The sequence below is a fragment of the Saccostrea echinata genome, unplaced genomic scaffold, assembly GCF_033153115.1.
Source record: "Saccostrea echinata isolate AGI-Se365-2 ecotype Australia unplaced genomic scaffold, CSIRO_AGI_Sech_v1 ptg000097l, whole genome shotgun sequence".
In the NCBI taxonomy this organism is placed as follows: Eukaryota; Metazoa; Mollusca; class Bivalvia; order Ostreida; family Ostreidae; genus Saccostrea; species Saccostrea echinata.
In genome coordinates, this window is record NW_026889846.1 from 4,855 (window position 1) to 30,486 (window position 25,632).

The window sequence follows — 25,632 nt, forward strand, 5'->3', positions numbered from 1 at the left end:
AGTTTATTTTTCTTCATTGAAAAAAAAGAACAAGGTTTCAGTAAATATATTCTGAAATTAATATATGTATATATAATTTAGTATACAAATGATATAGAACGCCGTATATCACAGTACAGAACTATACATGTACATGAATGTGGGGGTAATGTGGACGTCAATATTCAAAATTACGTTCAGTCATGCAGTTGCTACATATAAGAGATATTTCCATGCAGGTGCTAGATGCTAATTCCATGCAGGTGCTATGTGCTATTCTGAGTGCATATGCTACACTAACTTTTAAAAAAAATCCAAAGATTAACAAATAAAACATGTGAATAAGTGCAAGCAATTTGGCAACGCATTTTGAAAAAATTACGCACTTTGAAAAAATTTTTCAAAGTGCGTTAAAATTGGGACAAAATCAACGCACTTTGAAAAAATTTTTCAAAGTGCGTTAAATTTGGGACAAAATCAACGCACTTTGAAATTTTTTTTCAAAGTGCGTTAAGAGTGTACATCAACATTTTTACCATGGAGAAACTTAACGCACTTTGAAAAAATTCGTATCAAACAAAAATTCTGGACTTAGATTTTAGTAATAGACAGCAATAATTTGTTATATTTCTTCCGAAAAACTGATGAATTGATCTACCCTCATCGAGAACGAGAAGACAGGTAGAAAGTCCCTCAGCCCAACTCTCTATCTTTCCTACACAAATAGATGTACATGTATTTACATAACTGGTATGAAATTGATATTATTTCTCTCAATAAATTCTGTTAATAAATTTGAGTTAATTTAAAATAGATGAAAAAATTGAGATGAGTATTCCTGAAAAAAAAAATTAGGTACCCTATTATATGAAAGAAGAGAGCTGCATAACCTTTATTCAAAATGTTACCACAATGATTCCTCAGAAAAAGGCACTTACGTGGTTATTAAAACATGCTATTGAACTTGTCTAGCGTTTTTATGATATAAAATTACAGATTTAGAAGTAATCTGACTGCATAACTTTTTTGAGAAAAAGTTATTAGTGAACGAGGTAAAAATTTCAGTCGAGTGAGAAATGAGGCTAAGGTTTATTTTCTTACTATCAAATAAATGAGTCAACCATTGTTTCATATATGTTCACAATAGATAGATAGATGAATATGATAGAAAGATAGATGAGAGAGAGAGAGAATTTTCATGGTATGGAAAAATCATAATTGCTCCCTTTTCACTAAGAAAAATGCGATGCTTTAAGTCACTTATCGACATCTATGTCTACCGAACTTATTAGAGACTGGATAAAATTTAAAAAAGAAAAGAAAAACAGGAAACGAAACTGTGCTATTTAACAATCATTCCTCCATTATTTCTAAATGACCCATTTCCCTTTTAAAACAGTTACGAGAACTTTGGAAACAAGATAACTCCTAAAAATCTTTAAAACGTCTATATCTCAGATCCTGACGTCATCATCAAAAAGTCATTCAACCAGGTTCAAATAATTATTTATCATATCTAAAATTTGCAAGAATATTGACCAAGCCGTGAACTTTTTTTTTTCAAAGTGCGTTAATATGGTCGATATTAACGCACTTTGAAAAGAAATTTTTTTTTCAAAGTGCGTTAACGTGGTCCCAAAATTAACGCACTTTGAAATTTTTTTTCAAAGTGCGTAATTTTTCAAAGTGCGTTGTAACAAAGCAAGGATGCATATTTATAAAATATGCCAAAGAAGATGCAAAAAATAAATAAATAAATACATACTTTTGGAAGAAAGCCCTACATGTAGGTGTGAAATCATGTACCCCATAAAATTAGACAGAGCGCCTTTTTCAAGGAAACTGAATTTTTAGCTTAAACTCAAAAAAATTCATGTGACTGTATATTGAGTGTATATATGAAGAAAGAATAAGGAAAAATGACAAATGGTTAACAGAAATTAAGAATGCATTTGACCAACCTTGTTTTTTTTTTTCAAAACTCCTATAGATTATGCTATAATCAAGCAAAGATTTTTTTTAATGTGTACAGTCAAAACTCTTTAATAGTATCAAGCAAAAATGTTTCTGGCAGATTGAATTCTAAGAGAAATGTTATCCACCGGTCGTCACATACATGTACAGTATTCCTGGATCGAATGTAAAACAAACAGAATCTGATGAAAGAGGAGGGAGGAAGAGTAAAGAAGTAGCCAAAGGCAGATCCAGCACATACTGGCGCGCGTCGGGCATCACCCCCCCCCCCCAACTTTGAGTTGTTTTTTTTTTCTTTTTGGCTTTCGTAAATTGTGTTTGCTTAACTTGTATACACTTTTAATTTAACCACACGTAACGACCAGGCACATAGTTTCAGGACTAATGATGAGCTAGTATCCCTAACCCAGGAAATACGATTTTAGAGTTTGGACAATTTTTTTTCTTTTCTTTATTTTGTCAAAGAAAACTATCCGTGAACTGCTCTCCTCCTCCTTCCTTTCTAAAATTTTGGATCCGCCGCTGTTCACTTCTATCCTAAATTCATCTAAAATTTTGAGTAAATACGTAACAGCGCTGTCATGTAATTTGAATGATTCATACAGCTTTCCATCATCGCTAAAATTAAACAGTTCTGTATTGTTAATATTTTGTAGTTATTGTACAGTTTCTGCTCATTTACAAAATGAAACGACCACGAAGTGTTTGTATCGCAGTTATTGTATGTTACTTCAAAGGAAAACTCACTGAGTAATGTCAAAAGTCTATTATAATTATCATATTATTGCTCATGTTGTGCAATTAAATTAAAAAATAACATCTCAAACGTTTTATTTTATTATACCTCTACTGATTTTTCCCTATATAACATTAGATCATTAGATGTGACTAATTCCCCGGAAATCGTTATGAATGGACTAATCCCCGTGCGTTAGTCAAATGAGCTAATCCCTCTTTCGAAAGCTAATTCCCGGTTATCCGAGATGATTTTACTTTTACATTGGTGTGATATGTGAATGGACATATCTCCGTGTGTTAGTTCAGTGAACTAATCCCTGCTTTGAAATCACACCATCCGAATCCTCTAAATTTTACGTTTGTATCGGTATAATAAAAAAGTTAAAAGTATATCATTGAGGGAGTTAGCAAGATCCAGTTCCCCTCGACCAAAACTATTTCCCTCGGCTTCGCCTCGGGAAATAGTCCTGGCCTTGGGGAACTGGAATCTTGCTAACTCTTTCAATGATGTACTTTAACAGGAATTTAACAACCGTGGCAGCATACTAATACTTATAGATTCAGTACTCACTAGCAAAGGTGAATGGTGCATTCGGTGCATGTTACTTTGGATTGGTTAGCAAAAATTACAAGATGTTGCGCTTAACAACCCAAATCTTAATATAAATCAAACTATTCTTAAATACATTGATTTGACAAAACTGGGACAAGGACTGAGATATGAGCGCAAAAATTTGAAAAATCTCCAAATTTAGTATTTAGAATTTCCTTATTTACTACGAAATATTAATTGCCGGCAGAACTTTAACACTTTTATTAATGTTCTGAACTAGATGTTTTTTTCCAATATCAAGCGATGCATGCAGTGCACATGTAATAAAAAAGGAAACATCATACAAGACTTGGAATATTATACATGCATCTAAAAAGAATTGGGCATAAATCAAATGAATGATACAAAATTAACTAGAAAAGGGGTTACACTGACAGACCCCTTTCCTTCTTGTAAATGCATGTACATTTTATGAATTCCGAAAGCTCTGCATTTTCTCTCCTTAGGGGGTTGGGGGGAAGGTTATTTGACTCTATAAAGCTTAAGACTGAAAATCCCAGGGGTAGGTGTATGGATTCCCTCATCAGCTCTAAATCCTAACTGACTATTGATCAACTAACTGATAACTAATTACAATGTAATTCCGAAACCAAAAGTAGATATAGTTGAACAGGAAGAAAAGAATTAATTTAGGTACGTGAAGATGAGTCAAAAATGAGATACTTAGCTCCCTCCATTTCCCGGATTTCATACAGGTATAAACTTTCATGTAATTTAATTTAGTCATTGAATATTTTTCAAGAATTAGATGAATTGTATGCTGTTAAGGGGTTGAGATGATGAAAACCTCAGTGCATGTATGACGTAATGAACATTCGAAATTTGCAACCCACATAATTATATTGAGTGCAAAAATTAAAATTTTACATGCATTTAAGCAGATTCTCTTTCGCATTCCCCAAAATCATGTAACAACCACTATTATAATGACGTATATTATTATTACATTTTATTCCATGCCTTTATATAATAAATACAGCATAGTTAATAAATCAAAACTGCACTATGTGAACACTTGGCTTATATAGTTGCAGACTCACATCCCTAATCTCCTCCCTTCCTCCAAACATTTTGAATCTGTCGTAAAGCAGAGAGAGATCTAGAAGGAGAGAGATGTTGGTCAATTGGTGACAAATGATGGAGAAAAAATCCCCCCCCCTTCTCTATTCTTCGAAGATATAAATTGAATTATTATGTTAATTCAATTTTAATTTAACGAAATGCTTAGCAAAATAGGTGTCTCATTCCTCCTAGTTAGTCTTTTAGAGTAGGCTTTTCCTCTCAAATCCCCCTCACCGCGGAAAACTGGCTCTAGAGTAGGAATCTCCCAAGAAAAAAATGACTATAGAGTTGTAAGATTTTCTCCACTGAAATAACTAGAATGGTAGGAATTCCTACACAGGATTCAATTTGCCACTCCTTCAACCTATTAAAATATTCATCTAACCAAAAGCGCATTATTGGCTAATTGAAATTTTAAAAATGCCACCTACAAATAATTTCGCTTTAAAAGTTCAATATTTTTTTTCTGATTTTGTTTTTGATCAATCAGAGAGTTTAATTATTTTAGTCACTATATCTTTGAAGTTATAATAGCTATCAAATGAATTTATCACACTTCATTTATGAAATCAATGTTATTGTAACATGATATCGACATATATACAATAATATTGATACATGTAACAATAATTGATTAATTGTCTTTCCTAGAGTTTTTTTTAATTTTTATTTTTTTTTTATTTTAAATAAGTAAATGGGTTCCTATTACATGTAACTGAATGCCTGTAGGAACCTATCTATATTTGCAATTAAGAATAGAATTTTAAAATAGATATTTCCGATATATATATATATATATATATATATATATATATATATATATATATATATATATATATATATATATATATATATATATATATATATATATATATATACATATATATATATATATATATATAAAGCACTAAAAATGACCAACGACACGAACAATAATAATTGTCAAATTTTCGGGACAACCTGTCCCTTCCTCAGGACAAAGAAAAAAGTTAAGAAGTCATAAAAACAAAGGAAATAGAGAAGCAAAAACAACTAGCACTACTACTAAACTACCAAACACTAAATATTTACAATGTTACATGTTTAATTTGGAGTTTATAAACAGTTGTGAACGAAGAAATCCGGAGCGCTATGAATTGCGTCCGGTCTATCGGGTGTAATCTGGTGAAGTGTCTTAGGATATACAGTGTTGTTGGTTTTTAGTGCTTTATATATATATATATATATATATATATATATATATATATATATATATATATATATATATATATATATATATATATATATATATATATATATATATATATATATATACATGTATATTCCTTGCACTTGGCGTCATAAATTTCTCTCTCTTTCTCTTTGTCAAAGAATGGTATGTTTTTCTAGAGTTGCAGGCATGCTTTTGAAGCTTTCCTGGGACGAGCTTACGGCATATCATAGGGAGGAGAGAGATGGGGGGGGGGGGGCAACGAAGCTATCCTATCTTAGGAGACTTCCTTATCTTTGCCCTAACTTCAAGACGACGATGTGCTTATCCTAAGACATATCTAAACGATATCAGAAGCGCTGTTGCAAGGAAAACAACTAGAATATTTTGAATTTACAGAGCTTATATAATTTAATCCAATAGTGTTTGTAAAAATATTAATTTCTTTTATGAATTAATCAATTAAGTAGACACTGTGCCGTGTCACTGTATATGTATGCATTTAACCGTACAAATAGAAAAAGAGAAAGTGATAAATGAAAATACATTTATTAATTGATGAATGAAACATGTAGCAGGTTAAAACGTTTACAAGTGTGACTACGGCGCGGATGCAGACGGGCACTACCTCCAACCTTTCTACAGAGAGGGGGGGGGGGGGGGTCTGTTACATCTGGGGACGAACAACCACAAGAAGTGATATTTTGAAAATAAATCTTATTGCTAATCTCAATTGTTCTTTATATGTGAATTATAAATATATCATAGTGTTAATTTGTATTGTTTATCAAAAAGGGAATGCTTCAATTTTTTTTTTTCAAATTGACTTATCCATTAATATAAATGTTTTAAAAAAATACATATAGATTTTCTTTTCTGTTTTTTAATTTTATTATATCTGTTACAGCTCAATACATGAAAACGGGATAAGAATGGACAAACCTGATAAAAAATTTGAAAAAAAAAATCGAGGAATAGCGATTATTTATAAAATTTCTGAAACATTTTATTATTACCAATACATATCAAGCGCGGATACAGGCATTTTCCGGAGGGGGAAGGAGGGTACACAGCCGCGCACTCAAAAAAAGAGGACTCAGACATTATTGTCAAGCAAGGATAAAAAACCATAAACTTATCCATACCTTATATAGCTATTTCGTTTTAGAGGGGGAGGGGGTGTTAAATCGCTTTGCCTTTATAGATATACAGACGATGTATAAATGTACGTGACTTTCTATGCCATTGTAACAGGGGTCCGTGTTTTCTAGAGGGATTGGGTTTACTATTAATATCATTTCAACAACTCTAAAAATCCCAAGGGGAACTGATCCCATGACCACGCCCCCCCCCCCTACCCAATTACGACATCTTAACTAACGATATTCCTAAGATGCTTTTGTTTTACATCCAAAGACGTATCTTAAGATAGTCCTAAGATATGTACAAAGTATGCTGCTGATTCTGAGTTGGTTGGGGAAAAGCCGCATATGATTTGATGATAGAAAACGAATTCGTGTCGGACGTCTGAGAAAAATTGATTGAAATTCTAGCTTGAAGTTAATTTTCAATCCAAATTTGCTTTTCTCATACGCTTGATGCAGAAGACAAATAATAATTTCAATTTCCGAATAGTTTGAATTTAATTCAGATTAGAAACTTCTATCCAATCTATTCTTTTAAAGAAATCATCAATATCTTTTAGGGCACGACAATTTTCATTCTGGGGGGGGGGGTAATTAAGAGGGGGACGCTGACAGATTTTGGAAATAAAGAATCTGTTCTTGAAAATACATGTATAAAAGATCTCTCCTCCAGTGACCGAAATCAGTGGTATTAAGCCGATATCCGTACCAGTAGGTACGCATACATGTATCCTCAGATGTCGAAAAGCTCCACAGCTTCGAGAGTTTACATCTATAGATATACTTATATATCCCTTCAATCTGTTGGTGAATTAAAATGATTTGAATATACATGTATATACATATAGTCTTTAAACATAGCTTTATGCAGATTAATCCAGAAATGCAGAATAGATATTTAACGCGTAAATGGAAACCCTGATGAAAAAAAGATATATATGTACCATGTCATTTTGTGATCGAGTTACAGGATATGCGTTACATGAAATATAATCTCTCTCTCTCTTTCTCCAGAAAATAGAAATAATTGTTATCCGATTTGATGAGGAAACATTTTTTTCTATAAAGCAGAGAGAAATTTGCAACATATACCTTTATACGATACATTAAATCAAAGGAAATGATTATAGCGCTGAAAATCTGAATAATCACCAAAGAAAACCCAAAATTTCAAGAAAAAGAATATGGATCACAATGTAATTAAATATTGGGACTTTATCAAAGATTTAAGCATACACTTCGATATTGTGGTAGGCGAAATAATGTACGGTCGAATCTCCAAATATGTTACGGCTCCTCGAATATATCTGTTTTTGCATCTCTTCGTAGCATACAAAAATGTATATAATTATTATTTTTGCCTCATTTCTAAACTGTTTTTACAATGTATGGATTATTTCCGTACTATATAGGGTGGAGACCGGTCCTTAGGATAAGACCGTATAAACCGAAGTCCCTTGTCGCAGTAGATGCTGGCACGAAAAAGGTCTCTCTCTGCTCAAAAGCCGCAAGTGTCGAGTACAGGTCTAAATTTGCAGTCCCCCACCAGAGTGTTGGCGTCTCAATATGATTGAAACATTCTCGAAGGGACGTTAAACAACTAAGCAAACAAACAAACAAACATTTTTATACATTGTATTTACCGGTACATGTAGAAGTATATATTCTTTCTCTACATAAGATTTGGATTTGGACCCATCCGTCTTTTGCAGATACACCTGTATGCATAGTATTATTTAAACTGAGACCCCCCCCCCCCCCAAACACACACTTTCCACACTTTTCTGTGGTAGAGTTGAACCGCTTGCACCGTATTGTACAGAATATATTTCGTGCAGAAAAGAAAATGAGAGTATTACAACACCCCCTCCCCCTCCTTTCTCAGTTTTAAGAATTTAAGTTTTGTAAAATAGTCAACAGCCTATTTCCCTTTATTGCTTGTAAACATTTTGCTTTTTTAACATTAAAAAAAAATCCTGAATGTTTTCCTGTGGCTCAACCCCTCTCCACCTTAAAAAAACATAAAAAAAAACATTGTTACAGACTTGAAACTACAAACTTTACTTTTCACGATTGAAAAGGTTCATTGTCGACGGATTTTTCCGTATTTCACGATCATGACAAGGAGCACACGGCGGGTATGACCTGTCGGCAGGGGATGCTTGCTCCTCCATGGCATCTGATCCCACCTCTGACATTTTAGAGGTGCGTGTTTGCTCTGCTCCCGATTTGTATTGTTTAATGGACATTTGAGCTTGAATACCGTTCGTTATCTACATATATTTCATTCATTGAAAGGGCAGCTCCCCCTTTTTTTGTTGCAGTATAGTCAATTCAGGGTAATGTATTAATAAAATTTGGTACTGAAAGATGGAACACCTACCCTCCCCCACTTACACCTCCCACGAAATAGGATTTTCGAGTATGTTGAATTTTTTCTCTTGCTGCCCTCCCCCCTTTTTTTCAAAAAAGATGCTACGTTCCTGTGAAATATTTGACAGATACATTTATGCGCAAATTGTTAAAATGCAAAGAATAAGAAAAAATAAAACTAGCAGGTACCGATATCATTTACACATGGTTTTTATGTCCAAAACATCAAGGTACGCTTATCACCTTCATACGAGATATATGATTTATTTGTAGGTTTTATTCAACTCTGCTTGTCGCTAGCTAATTGTTAAGACTCAATAAATCTACAATTCACTTTGATTCATTTAATGAAATATGACAAAAATAACAAAATCAAGCGGTGTAAACTCATGAACCTGTCAAGCTCGACGTCATCTTGGGATATGCGTACCTACTGGTACAGATATCGGCTTAATACCAGTGAATATTAAAAAAAAAATAATTCGACAATGACTGGTGCGCCTCTCGCATGAAATGCATCTTTGCTGACCAAAAACTTTTACACATGTAGTTCTTGGAAAGCTTTTTTTTTTTTTTTTTTTTTTTACAAATATTTTTGATATAAACAACAAATTTAAGCATTTGCTGTTAATGTATATATAATATGAATGTGTAATAAAATATCTAAAGAAAACCTGGATAGACATTTAAATATTTTAAGTAAAAAATTTATTTATGAAAATAAAACACATTATTTGTGAATATTTTTTTAAGCCTATGGATAAAATCTTCATAAAACTAGTCAGAACTATGGAGAACATGTTAGTCAGACATATTTTAAAAAGAAATTGAAATTGCAAAATTTTAGGGAAACTATTTTTTTTTTCAATATTTAGACCAATCCCGATCAAAATTAACACAAAATAAATAAGACGAAATTATTGCCTTCTTTAAGTATTTACCACTAAGAAATTTATTTATTTATCAAGTTCAATTACTTTTTAACGCGTATTACACCTAAACAAACTTGTATTCCTTGTGAAAATATTATCTATTATCAATTATTATAAAATTCTGGTAGGGATCAGTTTAATTTCGATCGGGATCGGCTAAAATTTGTAAAAAATAATTTCTCTAAAATTTCGCAATTTCGTTTCAATTTCTTTTTCAAATATGATTGTCTAACATATCCTTTGTAGCTGTGACTTGTTTTTTGAATATATTATCCATATGTTTTGAAGATATTCACAAATAATGTACTTTTTCGAAAAAAAAAATTTAGTAAAAGAATTAAAATGTCTATCTGGCTTTTCTTCACATATTTTATGAGATATTTACATTATGCATTCATTAACATAAAATTTTTAACTATAAAGCATCTTATTTGCAAATAAAACATTTTTTTTTCATTTTCTATGAAAAATAGGAGAAATTCTTATAAAATAATTAAGAGCTAGGCCTTTCAATGCTGAAACCATGACTTATGAAGCTCTAAACACTGCACACTAAAGAGTTCTATTCGTAGGGTATTTTTATTGAGTGATTTGCACTTAGAAGAAAAATAGTATAAATGGGAATCTACAGTTAATGACACAATTTCTTATGAATTAAAGTATTCTTAATGTTATGTTAGACCAAGATTAAGTAATTGAATACATTATTTTCATTAATTTTCCTGATGCTAGTAAACAACAGTGATTTCTGTTCACAAATAGTTCATTGTCTTTGAACATTTTTTTTCTGCAGAAATAAGGCAGTTACCCTATGTTGAAAATGAACTTGATACACTGAATATGTGCACCTCTATATGATATATTTTTCTCAAAGCCCAAAAAGCATTTTTCATTAGTGTTTAGAGCTTCCTTAACATGGATGTCTTAAGACCAATGGAATAAAATTTTGGTGTGGCATTCCTCCTTAAGAAAGTAATTATGGGTCCAGTTCCTAATGAATAGAAAGCCTCATTTGCGGTTTGTATAAACAAGAGCATAAATTATGGATATAAAATTTTATTCAGAAGATAAATATCATCAATGTTCATTTTTGCATACTTACATGTAAACATACATCAATAAAAAGAATTGTTATTACTTTAAAAATATATAACTATATAAATCAATACTAAAAAAGTCTAACATTTCCAATGTTTTACTGAGCGTTCATAAAAAAAAATGATGTTTGACTGCAAAGTGAGATATTGGACATTGGACCGCTTATGTCACAATGTTGGCAGGATCAGCTAAATCTTATTTTCATCTGTTGGTGAGCGACAGTAACAGAATTGACCAAGTTTAACACAGTGCAGGTAAAGGAAATTAACATCATAGAAGCCAGCACGAGTACAGTCATAACTGAGGTAATGTGTAGTAGGCCTCTCGGAGCAAATAGAGAACAAGTATCAGCTGTCAACATGCAGTAGACCTGGAACAAAGTGAGAAAAATTATTACATCACTTATGTCAGCTAAAGGTGCTGTGAGCGATCTCACAAAATAATAAGGTTATAACCCTGCTGCAATTCTTTTATTTAGAATGTGTAAATGTGACCTTGAACTTACCAAAATGACTTTGGTTAAAAAATGACAGATCTTTGGACATGAGTAATCTAAGAGTGAAATATGGACATCCAATTTTTCTCCATTAATACAAAATAATAGACTTGCATTTTTTTTCTGCCAGAGACCTTGAACTTGTCACAATGACCCTCAGGTCAAAAAAAATTTTTGTAGCAAATTAAAGCTCAGTAACAAAGTTATTGACTGGACAAGAATGTTATCTCTTATCTGCCAGTGACTTTGAACTTGCCAGAATGACCTTGGTCAAAGTCAAGACAAACTTTCAGGTCATAAACAATCTTTGTAGCAAGTAAGAGCTTCCAATGATTCTCCATTACAAAGTTACAGCCTACACAAGTGTTTTATACCTTTTTAAGCCAGTGACCTTGAACTTGCCAGAATTGCCATGGGCCAAGGTCATGACACACTCTCAGGTCTTCAATAATCTTTGAACCAAGAATGAGCCTCAATGATTCTCCATTGCAAACTGATATCCTGGACAAGAAGTTTATATCTTTTCTGTCAGTGACCTTGAATTTTGACAGACTGTTTGATGGGATCCTGCCAATCAAGTCGGGTTCATCAGGACATTTGAGCAATATAAGCCCTAAAGATTCAACAAACTTTCATAAAATAATTATCGTTAATATTAATAAATTAGTTTAAAACTATACTAAACATAACTATTTACATCATATTGAAACATTGTACTGAACAAAAGTAGTTTTGACCTCGACTTGTTAATAACAGCTGTGGCTAAAAATAGTGATTGGGTCATGTGGGGATTTTTTTTTTACACAGCAATGACTGTTTACAATCTAACATATAAGAAAGGATAAGATAGGCTAAGATCCCTTTTTGGCCCCTGGTTTGGGGTGTCTTTTAGAATGTTGCAACAGTTTTCCAGTTAAAAACCTGATGTCACCCCTGTCATAAATTGAGTATTGTTTCTAAGTTATGGGATACACAGATGCCACAGGAAGGTTAGGAAATATGTCAGTTTCCGAATTTTCTCATTTTATGCAAATTTTCATTGATTTTACAGCACATTTTGGTTCAGAAAACATAGAGCACAAGCTTGCCTATCTACCAAATTTATATATTTCATACACTAGTATCAGATGCATCTTATGTATAAAAATCTCAGATAGGCAGCCTTGTGCTCTATATTTCCCAAAGTGAAAAGTATCTCAAATTTGACGAAATGCGACCAGAATTGAGGAAATTCTTGAAAATAACCTACTTCTACACCCTCTTGTGGCCTCCGTGTAAGCTTTGAATCAAAATTAGTGCTGGTTTTAAAACAAGCATTATTTTTAATTCTTACCTACAAACTATCACAATTTTAACTGTGTTCTGATTTTTACATCAAATAAGGGGCCAGATTCGGCCGTTACCATACCTTGTCCTTTCTTTGAAAGTTTTTAGAATATTTATTTGAAGGACTGAAATGGGGGTTCAACAGTTATTTTATCAATACGACCAATTGGTCTTTTACACGACTGGACCACTCATTTACTAGACTGGGTCAAACATGCCTTAGTGTCAAACCCTGTTGAACTAACCGGAATGACCTTGGGTCAAGATCTTGACACACCAACAGGTCATAAACATTCTTTGTACCAAGTTTGAGCTTCCAATGACCAACAAGTTGGCACTGATAGACTGACAAGGTGATTCTTATATATTCCCCCAACCTTTATTGTGGGGGTAGAAGACCAGCATGATGAATATAAGACAGAACATTCAGGATCTAAATGAAAAATGGGGACTCCTGATACACGTATCAGAGTGGAAGGAGATGCTCAATACAAAAATGCCACCTTCAGTGCCACTGGGAAAACCCAATTCTAAGGTGCTACCCAAGTGACATATACTGTGTTCTTAGAGGAAGAATATTGTAGCAGTGTTCTATGGAAATAAATTTTGTAAGAAAGGTGAAAGCTGAGAAATAAAGGAAGGAAGTTACCTGCCCAGCCATGAGGACTGCATTGTCACCATTCCTCCAAAGACAATGATTGTGGATGAGAAGAGATGGGCTGCAGAAAGTGAAAGTGAGCTGCAAAGTGATGACCATCCACTAGTCATCTTCTATTTCACCAGTGATGGTTAAGGTGCCACTCTATACGGATTATCTGAAAAACAAGGAAATTTCATTGAAAACCTAAAAGACTTGCTGCAATTCTTTGATTCTCAAAGAAAACAGACAGCTATGGCTTAATTAGCAGCCACACATTTCTGAGAAGAATAAAAGAATCCACACAAAGAAAATTTGCCTTTGACCTAAAGCTTCAATGCAAAACAGAGTAAAAAAAAATATCAGTACTATTAGCACTATTCCATGAGATTTACCTTTGATTAAGTGGGCCATGTCTTCTACCATCAATTCAATCATAAGCTGCTACCAGAAACAGTGTGGAAAGTCCTGTCAACTTACCGGTAATTCCTTTTCCTGTCGATGACTGAAAAGCAATGAGTGGAAATTTCAGTGTTGCCTAGTGACTATGAATTAAACATGACAGAAGAAAATGTTTGTTAGAAGATTATTGACTTGACTTTTAAGTCCAAATAATCTTGCTAGCTAAAATTAAAAGACTGTTCCAAGGAACACATGTGTCGCCTGATGAACAGCATCATTATTTAAGATTAAAAGAAAATCTAAGGGTGGTCAAATATTATTTGATACAAGCATTATGAGGGTTGTTAAGAGATTATTAGTACATAGTGTTTATTTTTCTTTCCAAGTAATGCCTTTTGGTGAAAAATGGCATATACGTTTGACAAACACTAAGAATTAATAAAAGCAACAAATATTTTACAAAGATTTTATTTCTTCTTTTCAATGGTATATTAATGGGTAAATAGAAGGGGTACCCGGTGCCATCACGAAATCATATATTGAAATATGTTATACCTATGTTCCAACTCCCAGTGGTCCCATATACAGCAAGAGCGAAAATAATTCAAATTATATATCGGTATTTATTTTTTCAATCTCATTTCAATTCATTTTGTGCAAGCTTCTTAGAATTTCAATCAGAAATACGGAGATCATAAAAAAATCTAAGCTTGGTATAGATATCTGATTACATCAATAAAATAGATTTTGATGTCAACACGACACAGCAAGCATACCTAGAATTTTACATAGCTCTGTGGAGAACTCTTTTCCAGACAAAAAGATCTTCTAAAACAATAACAACTAGTGCTAACTGTAAAGGGAACTGTTTCAGATGTTCCCCAAACACTTCCCCATTCTCTTATGGGCCCCATTCATTACAGGCTTCATTTCATTATGCAATTCTTTTGCTTAATAAATCTATACATTATTTTCAGTAGTATTTATTCGAAAAACAACACTGGTATAGTTCTTCGAGTATTAACCAACTGGATTTCAGTGCATGCTAGGCCTGAGTATCGCAAACTACCTAACGATACGATACATATCATGATATCATGATATGTTGTATATCATGTGATATACAACATGTACCATGATACAGCTGTCACCAATTGAATTAAGCTTTATCTAAACATATAATTCTTTGCTAACTCCACAGTTATAGAAAATATACAAAGAATATCTTGATAACCCTTATCAAAGTTAATAAAAGGTGGATTTATAGTCTTGATATTGTATTTTTTCTTTGCTACCTTTTTTTAGCCATTTTAAAACATTAAAATTTGTTAGGTTGAATGTAGAAGTTACAAACAAAACAATGAAAATTATCTTCTACTGTATCACAATACATACATGGCAATACAATACGCGTATCGTCAGCCCTTGCGATCAATACGATCGATGTATTGCTGTATCGTTACACCTCTAGTGCATGCACATGCCCATATTTTCTAAATATTTCATATTCCTTCCTCAAGAAGAGACTCACAATAAATAGCTATGTAAGAAATCTAAAGATTTTCATTGAAAACTATGAGAGATACAGCCATATAAGTATTAGCAAATCAGAATCCACGTTCTTGCATTCAATTTTCATAGTAGCACAATGTAGGAACTCATTACACCTATCTATATTCTGAATTCCATCCAGTTTTGTTAAAAACTAAGAAAGTTACTACTGTAACAGCCATTTAAAGTTTAAGCCAATCAAATTGCAGCACACTTGCATGAGCATGTTTTCACAATATCTCATATATTATATCAAAATGTAGAGCCTTGTTGTGTATGACTATGTTTAAAATTTCAAAGCATTTCATCAAAAAACACAAAGGTTATTGAGATTTTTTGTGTCAGTCAAACAGAGCAAAGCACACATGCATGCACATGCTTTCTTGCTAATTCAACCACCTCTTCTTGTCTACACCACTAATATAAGTCTATACAATGAAGTTCAAAGCATATCATAAAAAAACAGGAAGGTTAATGGTGTTTCAATTGCTTCAGTCATTTCACTCCTTGCACGCGCACGCATGTGCATGTAAGTGTGGGTAAAATGACCTTCCTTCTGCACATCTACACAACATGCCTGTTAACCCTAAATAGGTTTCATCTCAATCAGTTGATTAGTTTCTGTGATGACAGAGAAAGAAGCATTAAAGCTTCCAGACTGTCTCAACATGGTAAAGATCTATGGCTGGCATGAGATGAAAATGAAGAAGCAATGCTGCTTTAGGTCAATAGACATATGCAAGTTTATAATTCCAATGGGACATGTCTAATTATCCTATCAATTAGAAATTTTGCATAGCTGTTTTATTTGTTCTTGTTAAAATGTTGACAAATTTTCATGAATTTATGTCTTTCTTTTATGGAGTACAAGTAAATGTCTCATTAATTTCAAAATAGCCCTTATATAGCAAAGAAAAAAAAATCCACAAATAGTAAGACCAATACAGAATAGCATTTATCATATAAAATCTGACAATAGATATATGATTCCCCACCCTTCAAAGCTAAAGTGAATTATAAAATTGAAATTAACAAGAAGTCTGTGAGCCAATGTTCACTAGTAATACCCCTGCTTTGATGTGAATATATATTCTGATGTGAATATACACAAGTTCAGTTATGGGTGAACAAGAAGTTGACATCGAATTCGTACAAAAATGAATCCCACCATATGAAATGCCTAAACAAAGAAAGTGCTAAAATTTCAAGCATCTGCAATCAGTAGTTGCTGAGAAAATTGGGACCAAAATTTGTTACGTATGGTACGAACAGACACACGGACAAACAGGAAGTTGACATCGGATTCGTACAAAAATGAATCCCAACAAATGACATGCCTAAACAAAGAGTGTGCTAAAATTTCAAGCATCTGCAATCAGTAGTTGCTGAGAAAACTGCGACAAAAATTTGTTATGTATGGTACGGACAGATGCACGGATAAACAAGAAGTTGACATCGGATTCGTACAAATATAAATCCTACCATATGGCATGCCTAAACAAAGAATGTGCTAAAATTTTAAACATCTGCAATTAGTAGTTGCTGAGAAAACTGCAACCAAAATTTGTTATGTATGGTACAGACAGACGCATGGATAAACAGGAAGTTGAAATCAGATTCGTACAAAAATGAATCCCACCATATGGCATACCTCAACAAAGTGTGTGCTAAAATTTCAAGCATCTGCGATGAGTAGTTGCTGAGAAAACTGTGACGAAATATTTGTTACGGACAGACAGACAGACACACAGACAGACAGACACACAAGGGTAAAACAGTATAATTAAAATTATTATTTTTAATAAATATATCTTTATCCCAGATATCTTCCAAAAGAGATTTCAGTCTCTCTTCAGTCTGTATCGATACTTTTGGTATACCCATCCTGATGTCTTTTCATTGTATTTACATTTCAGTTTGTGTGGTTATATTGCATACAGTTTAAAGTACAGTGTCATGAGCTCATATACAGTAACATGTGATATAAATGCTAATTATCAAAATCCTGCCTCTCAAAATCAAAAAAAAAAAAAAATAATAATAATAATAATTCAATCAACCGCCAGAGTGATTTTATAAAGCCAAAGGTCAAGGTCAACTGAATTGTAATGTAACGAACTCACTTGCATTGAACTCTCTTTGTTTGAAAAATCAGTTTGTTTGAAATGAATTTGGTTTCTCCTAAAATGCTGGTGCAGTTTCTTTGCAATAAATACTCGTTTAGATTGAAATCGGTTAACTTGAAAAACTCTGTTAATTTGAAGTGATTTTGGGGTCTGCTGAACACAAAGCTTATAGCAGTTTTGATAACGGGTACATTAAAGTTGCCAATTGCGACGAGTGGACACAGGTGACTGACTATATACGACTAGCACGTGTTAATTTTTCAAAGGTGATTTGATGTTGGTGGACCCGTACAAATTTAATTATGTGTTGTATAGATAAAACAATAATCATTGAGCATTTCTCACCGGAACATATTAGTCGCCATTTTTATTTTCTAACTACGGCATTAAGACTGACATGGATAAAATATGCAGGGGTGTCATGTGTAAATTGGTGTGTGGAGAATAGGGCTGTGTATTGACCAAAATATTTCGATAAGATATTTTATAAAGCAATACTTTTTTCATGTATAAATAGTCTTGATAGTTTTCTAACACAAATCAAAAAAAAAAAAATAAAACAGTAAAAAAAATTTAGGACTTTTTTGAAAAATAGAGATAAGTACATTTCTGAAACACTGCATGTAATGTTATGTAAAAATATGAATTCTCAAATGTATATTTTTTTTTACTGTACAGTCAAGCCTCGTTACCTCGAACTTGAAGGGACCGAGAAAAAACTTCGAGATATCTGAGGATTCGAGATATCGAGGGTAAAATATTTAAAGAATAAGTGGTTGGGACAGCAAATCACTTTGACATATCCATGGTATTCAAGATATCAGTGTTCCAGATAACGAAGTTCAACTGTATCTACATTTTTTATGTAATTCATAGCACACAGATATAATGAAATTCGGTTAATTTGAAATAAATCTCAAGGTCCCTTAAATTTCAATGTAAACGAGTTTGACTGTATATGGTATTTTACAAAAGCCAAAGTGCCAAGCAATGCAAGTGCACAGTATCAAATCCATTTCTCTTACAGTTCTCAGGATCTAGGGTATGACAGACAGACAGACACCATGTAAAGTGATCTCTAAGTGTCGCTTTTACCAAAATTTTTTTTCATAATTTGTTTTCTTACCTCTCTGAAGAGCATGACAAAGGTTACATAGGTGATAGGTAGAAATACATGCATGGTATGTATTGGAGTAATCTTTTTAGTGAGTAGATTGCATCATGCATTGTTTATCTGCCATTGCTGATCTTTAACAAGGGAGACTTCTCCTGAAATAAGAAAAATTCAAAAGTGAAATTACCTGTTACTCTTAAAGGGACATAGACACAGATTCGACATTTTGAAATATTTTCTCAAATTGTCTGTATTATATCATGACATATATGTGGCTATAGCATTTCACATGGAAATATAATAACAAGAGGCCCATGGGCCACATCGCTCACCTGAGCACATTGGCTAGGCAAAAGCACAAATCAGTTCAGTATTGAAAAGATTACGGGGGGGGGGTTGAATTTTAAACTGTCTGATGATGCTTCCATGTCAATATAACAAATGGCTTTGTTGTACTTGAGATAATTTTAAAAAAAAGTTTTTCCATATATTCCTTTGTAAAAATTTGATCCCCCATTGTGGCTCCTCCCTATCCCAGGAGTCATCATTTGAACAATCTTGAATCTACACTACCTGATGATGCTTCCATATCAATATGACTAAACATAGCTTTTCTGTTCTTGAGAAGAAATATTTTTTCTATATGTTCTTATGTAAAACTTTTGATCCCCCATTGGGCCCCACCCTACCCCAGGGGTCATCATTTGAACAAAATTGAATTTACATACCTGAGGATGCTTCCATATCAAAATGACTAAACATGATTTTCAGTTCTTGAGAAGAAGATATTTTCCTATATGTTCTTATGTAAAATTTTCGATCCCCCATTGTAGCCCAACCCTATCCCCGGGGGTCATCATTTTAACAAACTTGAATCTACACTACCTGAGGATGCATCCATATCAAAATGACTAATCATGGCTTTGCAGTTCTTTAGAAGAAGATATTTTCCTATATATTTCTACGTAGAATTTTGATCCTCCATTGTGGCCCTGCCCTACCCCCAGGGTGTCATGATTTGAACAAACTTGAATCTACACTACCTGAGGATGCTTCCACATAAATATGACTCATCATGGCTTTGCTGTTCTTGAGAAGAAGATCTTTAAAGATTTTTCCTACATATTTCTATGTAAAGATTTGGTAGTCCATTGTGGCCCCGCCCTACCCCCGGGGGTCATGATTTGAACAAACCTGAATCTTCACTACCTGAGGATGCTTCCATATAAATATGACTCATCATGGCTTTGCTGTTCTTGAGAAGAAGATTTTTAAAGATTTTTCTTATATATTTCTATGTAAAACTTTGATCCTCCATAGTGGCCCCGCCCTTCCCCAGGGGGTAATGATTTGAACAAACTTGAATCTACACTACCTGAGGATGCTTCCATATAAATATGACTCATCATAGCTTTGCTGTTATTGAGAAGAAGATTTTTAAAGATTTTTCCTGTATATTTCTAAGTAAAACTTTGATCCTCCATTGTGGCCCCGCCCTACCCCCGGGGGTCAAGATTTGAACAAATTTGAATCTACACTACCTGAGGATGCTTCCACATGAGTTTCATCTTTCCTGGCCCTGTGGTTCTTGAGAAGAAGATTTTTTACAGATGCTATTAATTTTTCACTAATTCTTTATTACCTCCCCTTGAAAGAGGGCGTGGCCCTTCATTTGAACAAACTTGAATCCCCTTCACCCAAGGATACTTTGTGGCAAGTTTGGTTGAAATTGGCCCAGTGGTTCTTAAGAAGAAGTCGAAAATGTTAAAAGTTTACAGACAGATAGACAGACGGACAGACAGACAGACGGACAGACAGACGGACGCCGGACAAAAAGTGATCAGAAAAGCTCACTTGAGCCTTCGGCTCAGGTGAGCTAAAAAACTTATTTTATCTGTGAATTATTGAAACTATGAATTTCGGGATGCGTTTGATCGACATATCACATAAGGATGAAGTTTACTTTGTGAAAGTGCAAGGATGTGTCAATCAAATGCGTCCCTAAATTTGTAGTTTCAATAATTTCCAGGTAAAATAAGTTTTTTTATGATATTTCCCTGTGAAATACTATAGCCACACATATGTCATGATCTAGTCGAAAATTTGAGAAAATATTAACTTCAAATCTGAGTCTATGCCCCTTTAAAGGTCATACACAAGGAAATAATTTCACTACATTTTACTATAAAGCCTTGATTAAATTAATCAATTAATATGACCCTCACTAGATAAAAGATGAAGAAAAAATGAATGATGCTTGGACAAAAATTTGAGATAAGAAATAAAATATATTCCTTATGCAGCTTTTAATAGAGAAAATTGATATTATTGATAGGTAAGATACCTTCGATCATGTGGATTTCACATGCTGATAAACAGTTTACACACCATCCAGGAAGTTGCATCATGAACACCTAAAAAAAGAGTATTCCTTGAATTCATTGATTGCCCACAAGTATAATATTCCTAATATATGAGTCAAAAATAAATACTGTGGGCCTAAAATGAGAAACCGAAAAAGAAAACCTGAAAAGAAATTGTCTCTTTCTACAAACAACAACAACTGACTAAGTTCATTTTGATTTGCTATTCCTGGCTCTAAGCTAAGCATGGCATAACAAGGGTCTACTGGAAAGAAAGGGTAAATTATTCATATGGTAAAAAATTAACAAATCAAACTTTGTAAATAAATACCCAAGCATTTGGTTTTGTCTTTGATTTCGACAAAATGTTACCGATCTCCAAAAATTTCTGTTTATGTGTGCTGAGCCACAGTAAAATTTTAAATGTTGTAGAACTGTACATGTATATCCATATCTAGATTCAGTAAGAAATTTCTAGTCATTTGACAAGTTAATTTCACAGTTATACCAAAGTTTGATTAACAATGTTATGGTTAATAAAATATTATCCAATTTATGCTTATAATTATATTATTAAAGTGCAATTTGTCAAAGTAAAAAATGCCTGTAAAAAGAACAAGTGGCCATGGGCAACAATGCTCACCCGAGTCACTATGGCCTTGCTGTTCTACTTTTCTTTTTACTACACATGATGATGTATATTTATTCATATGTAAAAATTTGATTGTCCATTGTGGCCCCACCCTACCCTGGGGGGTCATGATTTAAACAAACCTGAATGTACGCTAAGTAATGAAGCTTTCAGAGAATTTTCATTTTCTGGCCCACAGTAATGAAGCTTTAAAATTCACAGAAATTTCATTTTCTGGTCCACTGATTCTTGAGAAGAAATTTATTTTAAGATGCCATTAAATTTACAATTCTTAATTATTTCCCCTTGAAAGAGGGTGTAGCCCTTCATATGAACAAACTTGAATTTCCTTTACCCAAGGATGCTCTGTGGCAAGTTTGGTTTAAATTGGCAAAGTGGTTCTGGAGAAAAAGATGAAAATGTGAAAAGTTTATGTCGCCGCCTCCAACAACAACAGTGACAGACAACAGACAAATTTTGATCAGAAAACCTCTCTTAAGCCTTTGGCTCAGGTGCGCTAAAATAAAAGATGGAGAAATAAAATTTATTGTTAATGACAGTTTTACTTATGTATTTTAAAACCCTTTCTCAAATACCATGGATATGTCTAAGTGCTCAAGTTCAGTGAGTTTATGAACTTTACCCTCTATTCTTGAAACCTCAGTTATCTGTTTCTCAAAGGTTTTTTTTTTTTTCAGTCCCATCTATTGCCATAATAGGCTTATCTCCAGGGGGTCCTCATGACTAGCAATTACATAAGCAATAAGGTTTTTGGATATAAATATATTAAAATAAATAAAACTGAATAATTAATGACAAGATATGCATTCGACATTGGGTGACACAATTGGGGAAAATATTCTGGCATGTTACCCTCGAAGTAAGTGACTGTGAAATTTACTTGTCTGAACATAACTTTTACTTGTATGAAACTATTTTATAAAAGACCTATCTAACAATTTGAAAAAATATTGTACATTACAATAGTCTATAATACATTCATGGAGTCTGTTTTTGAGATTTTGAGTGGACACATCTATTGCAAATTACTAAACTGTATCATCCTATCCTAAAGTAGATGTAAATCATGTTATATAATTACATGTATGAAAGAAAAATAGTAACAATAAGAAATAGCTGACTATATGACTTCAAATTTTTCTTTGCCTTCTTTTGCTTATCCTTTGTAGCCTATTAAATTGTCTTTTGCTAAAGCTCTCCTGCCAGATAATAAAAACCCAAATTTCCTTCAGTAAAAGTACACATTTCAAAGTTACTGTAGTTCTAAGTAGTCAACTTCATGGTACTTTAAATATTAAAATTAAAATTGTGACAAATGCCTGAAAAACATCAGATATTTCAGACAAGTTTCATAGTAACATTGTTCCTGATCAAGCTTGACAACCAGGGCCATCATTATTACGAGCAGGATCAACATTTAACTATTTACAAACCGCATGCATGGCATGTTTTCATTTTGAACCTCCGATAAAAAGTTGACAACAAATTTTAATTCTTTAAGTTTTCATGCTCAGCTATAAAAAATTCTTCCTAGAAAAATATCCCTTGTCAAATCGGACAAGTGGTCAGCAATTATCACTTGTTCATGAAAAATTTTACTGGTACATGTACTGGACAAGTGGATGAGCGTACAATGTCGAGCCCTGGAACTATGCCTCATTTTTTGTTTACATTTGCTTAGCAACCAACAGCATTAAATCTCGAACCCGAGCTATTATAATATGTAGCATAAAAGCACACGAGGATGATCAAGAGGGTGTTACAACTGTTTCTGTTTTGTTGTATTTGTTTCTGGCATTTGTTATTAACTGTTTCTGATGTGATGTGAATTCTTCATGGTATATATATTGAAACTATATTTGTGATAAAAACATAATTAAAAAAATTATTAAAAAATGTATTTCAAAAATGTAAATGATACTAGTAGTATAAAAAATCATTTTTAAGCATTTCAGTGTAGATTATAAACATCGCACCTAATGGGTCCTAGAAAAAACTTTGTGATATCCTACAATTCAAGATACTGAAGTTAAAATATGTACTTGAAGCATAGCATAAATTTTCCATCTTTAACGCTCAGTTATACCTCGATAAATATTGCTAATGAGAGGAGGAGTGCAATTAATATTTCTATCTTCATGATAACACAAATCTAAATAAGTCAGTTAATTTTATAGTTAATTTAGCCTTCATTAAGTTCAACAAATTTCTTTAAATCTGTTCAGAATCAGACAAGTAAAAAATATTTATGCATTCGGACACAGGGTTTAACATTTATAAGGCATGTCTGATCGACACTGACTAGTAAAAGTTTGGTCCTGTCTTAAAATTGAGTGTACATCTGACATGTAAATATAACAAGTGTGCAGCATGTGTGTTTTATTCATCTTCTCTCATGTACACACAGGATTCGAAATACCCCAAACTGTAGGGGTCTACAAATACAGTCATGACTTTAATGATTTTGGGTTAAAATCAAAAACAAGTAATTGTAATTGGAAGTATTCTATCAATACTAATATGTCAAGTTTCATCTACCAATATAATGCTACGACATTGACAAGAAAATACCATGCATTTTCTACATGGGCATTTCTTCAATCAATTTGTTTAAGTACCAGTATAAATTTATAAGAATCTTCTTGGGTTTTAATGTGATAGAGGAGGGTGCATTTAGTCACCAGGATGTTGTAACACGGTCTTAAAACTCTTTAATAGCTTTGGGACATGAACTACTTTTAAATTAGTTAAATAATCTAACTGCGTCTCTACACGAGCCCTCACCACACCTCTCTTAAACCGGGTCTGAAGCACATTATTATTTGTGACATTCGGAATACAGATGTATTTCTGCTGTTTGAGTAACCATACACCACTTTGTGTGCGGTTAGGTATGGATAAGTATGATTACTTCATATTGTGCTGAATAATTACCAATCAATTATCAAGTTTACCTGAACTGATCTTCTTTGTTTTAAATACATTCAAGAAGTAACTGTTTCAGTGTTTGGTCACAAATTAACTGAGCGTTGTATATAGCCCTAAAACTTTTATAACTTTGAGTGCAATTGCGCAGAGAAAGACACATTTTCAAGAGAAATTTTTTTCATGAACATGATGAATTGTTTTCAGATGAGCTAAAAGTTGAAAATTATCACTGCACGAAAGTGCGATTTTCTGCACATCTTGAGAAAAAAGCTAATTAAAGAAATAAGTTTGATTTAGTAGTTAAATAAAACTACTTCAGGTAGGTAAATAAAGCTATGTAGGTAATTCAAGCTACGTAGCTAAAACTAGTGATTGTACCGGCTAAATGACTGTGTATCAGTGTATCGTCCAAGTGTAGAATTGTAGATATATCTTTTTACTAAAACTTTGAATTTGATAGATTTGAACTTAGGCGACTAACCGTATGTTTCTTACACATTCTTCTAATACTTCCACAACAAAACACTCGCCGCAACCATTCTTATTAGTCATCCTAAGCTTCCTCAGTCCTCGGTCGGAGCCTGTACTGCCATTTTGGTTGGCTAAATAACCCGACCCACTATTGTTTCGTAAATTGCCAACCCGTTTTTTTTTTTTTTTTTTTTTTAATACAGAACATTTAATTCTAATAAATCAGATCTTATTTCCTCTGGTAATCCATCACATTTTTTCAGACCAGCTGTACAGCATTTGAAGACAGAAAAAAAGATAAATATTTATTTGTAATTGCCATGTCGAACCTCGTATTAGTCGATGCTGAAGAAAGATGGTGATGAGGACGGAAATGCACAATTCATTCATTTTATTGATTAATCCTATTGCAAGTAATTTATGATAGTATCGTCATGATTTT

At 33.0% G+C, this 25,632-nt stretch overlaps 2 long non-coding RNA genes across 2 annotated transcripts; both read right to left on the reverse strand.

The window, feature by feature from the left end:
• Positions 1 to 13,625: 13,625 nt before the first annotated feature.
• LOC133177192 (uncharacterized) lies at positions 13,626 to 18,853 on the reverse strand. The gene is made up of 3 exons (XR_009719635.1): positions 18,789 to 18,853; positions 13,979 to 14,088; positions 13,626 to 13,761 (listed from the first exon to the last, which is right to left on the reverse strand). It is a non-coding gene; the product is annotated as an uncharacterized LOC133177192 (long non-coding RNA).
• A 2-nt stretch (positions 18,854 to 18,855) lies between these two features.
• On the reverse strand, positions 18,856 to 25,338 carry LOC133177193 (uncharacterized). The gene is made up of 3 exons (XR_009719636.1): positions 25,201 to 25,338; positions 21,121 to 21,190; positions 18,856 to 18,931 (listed from the first exon to the last, which is right to left on the reverse strand). It is a non-coding gene; the product is annotated as an uncharacterized LOC133177193 (long non-coding RNA).
• Positions 25,339 to 25,632: the final 294 nt, after the last annotated feature.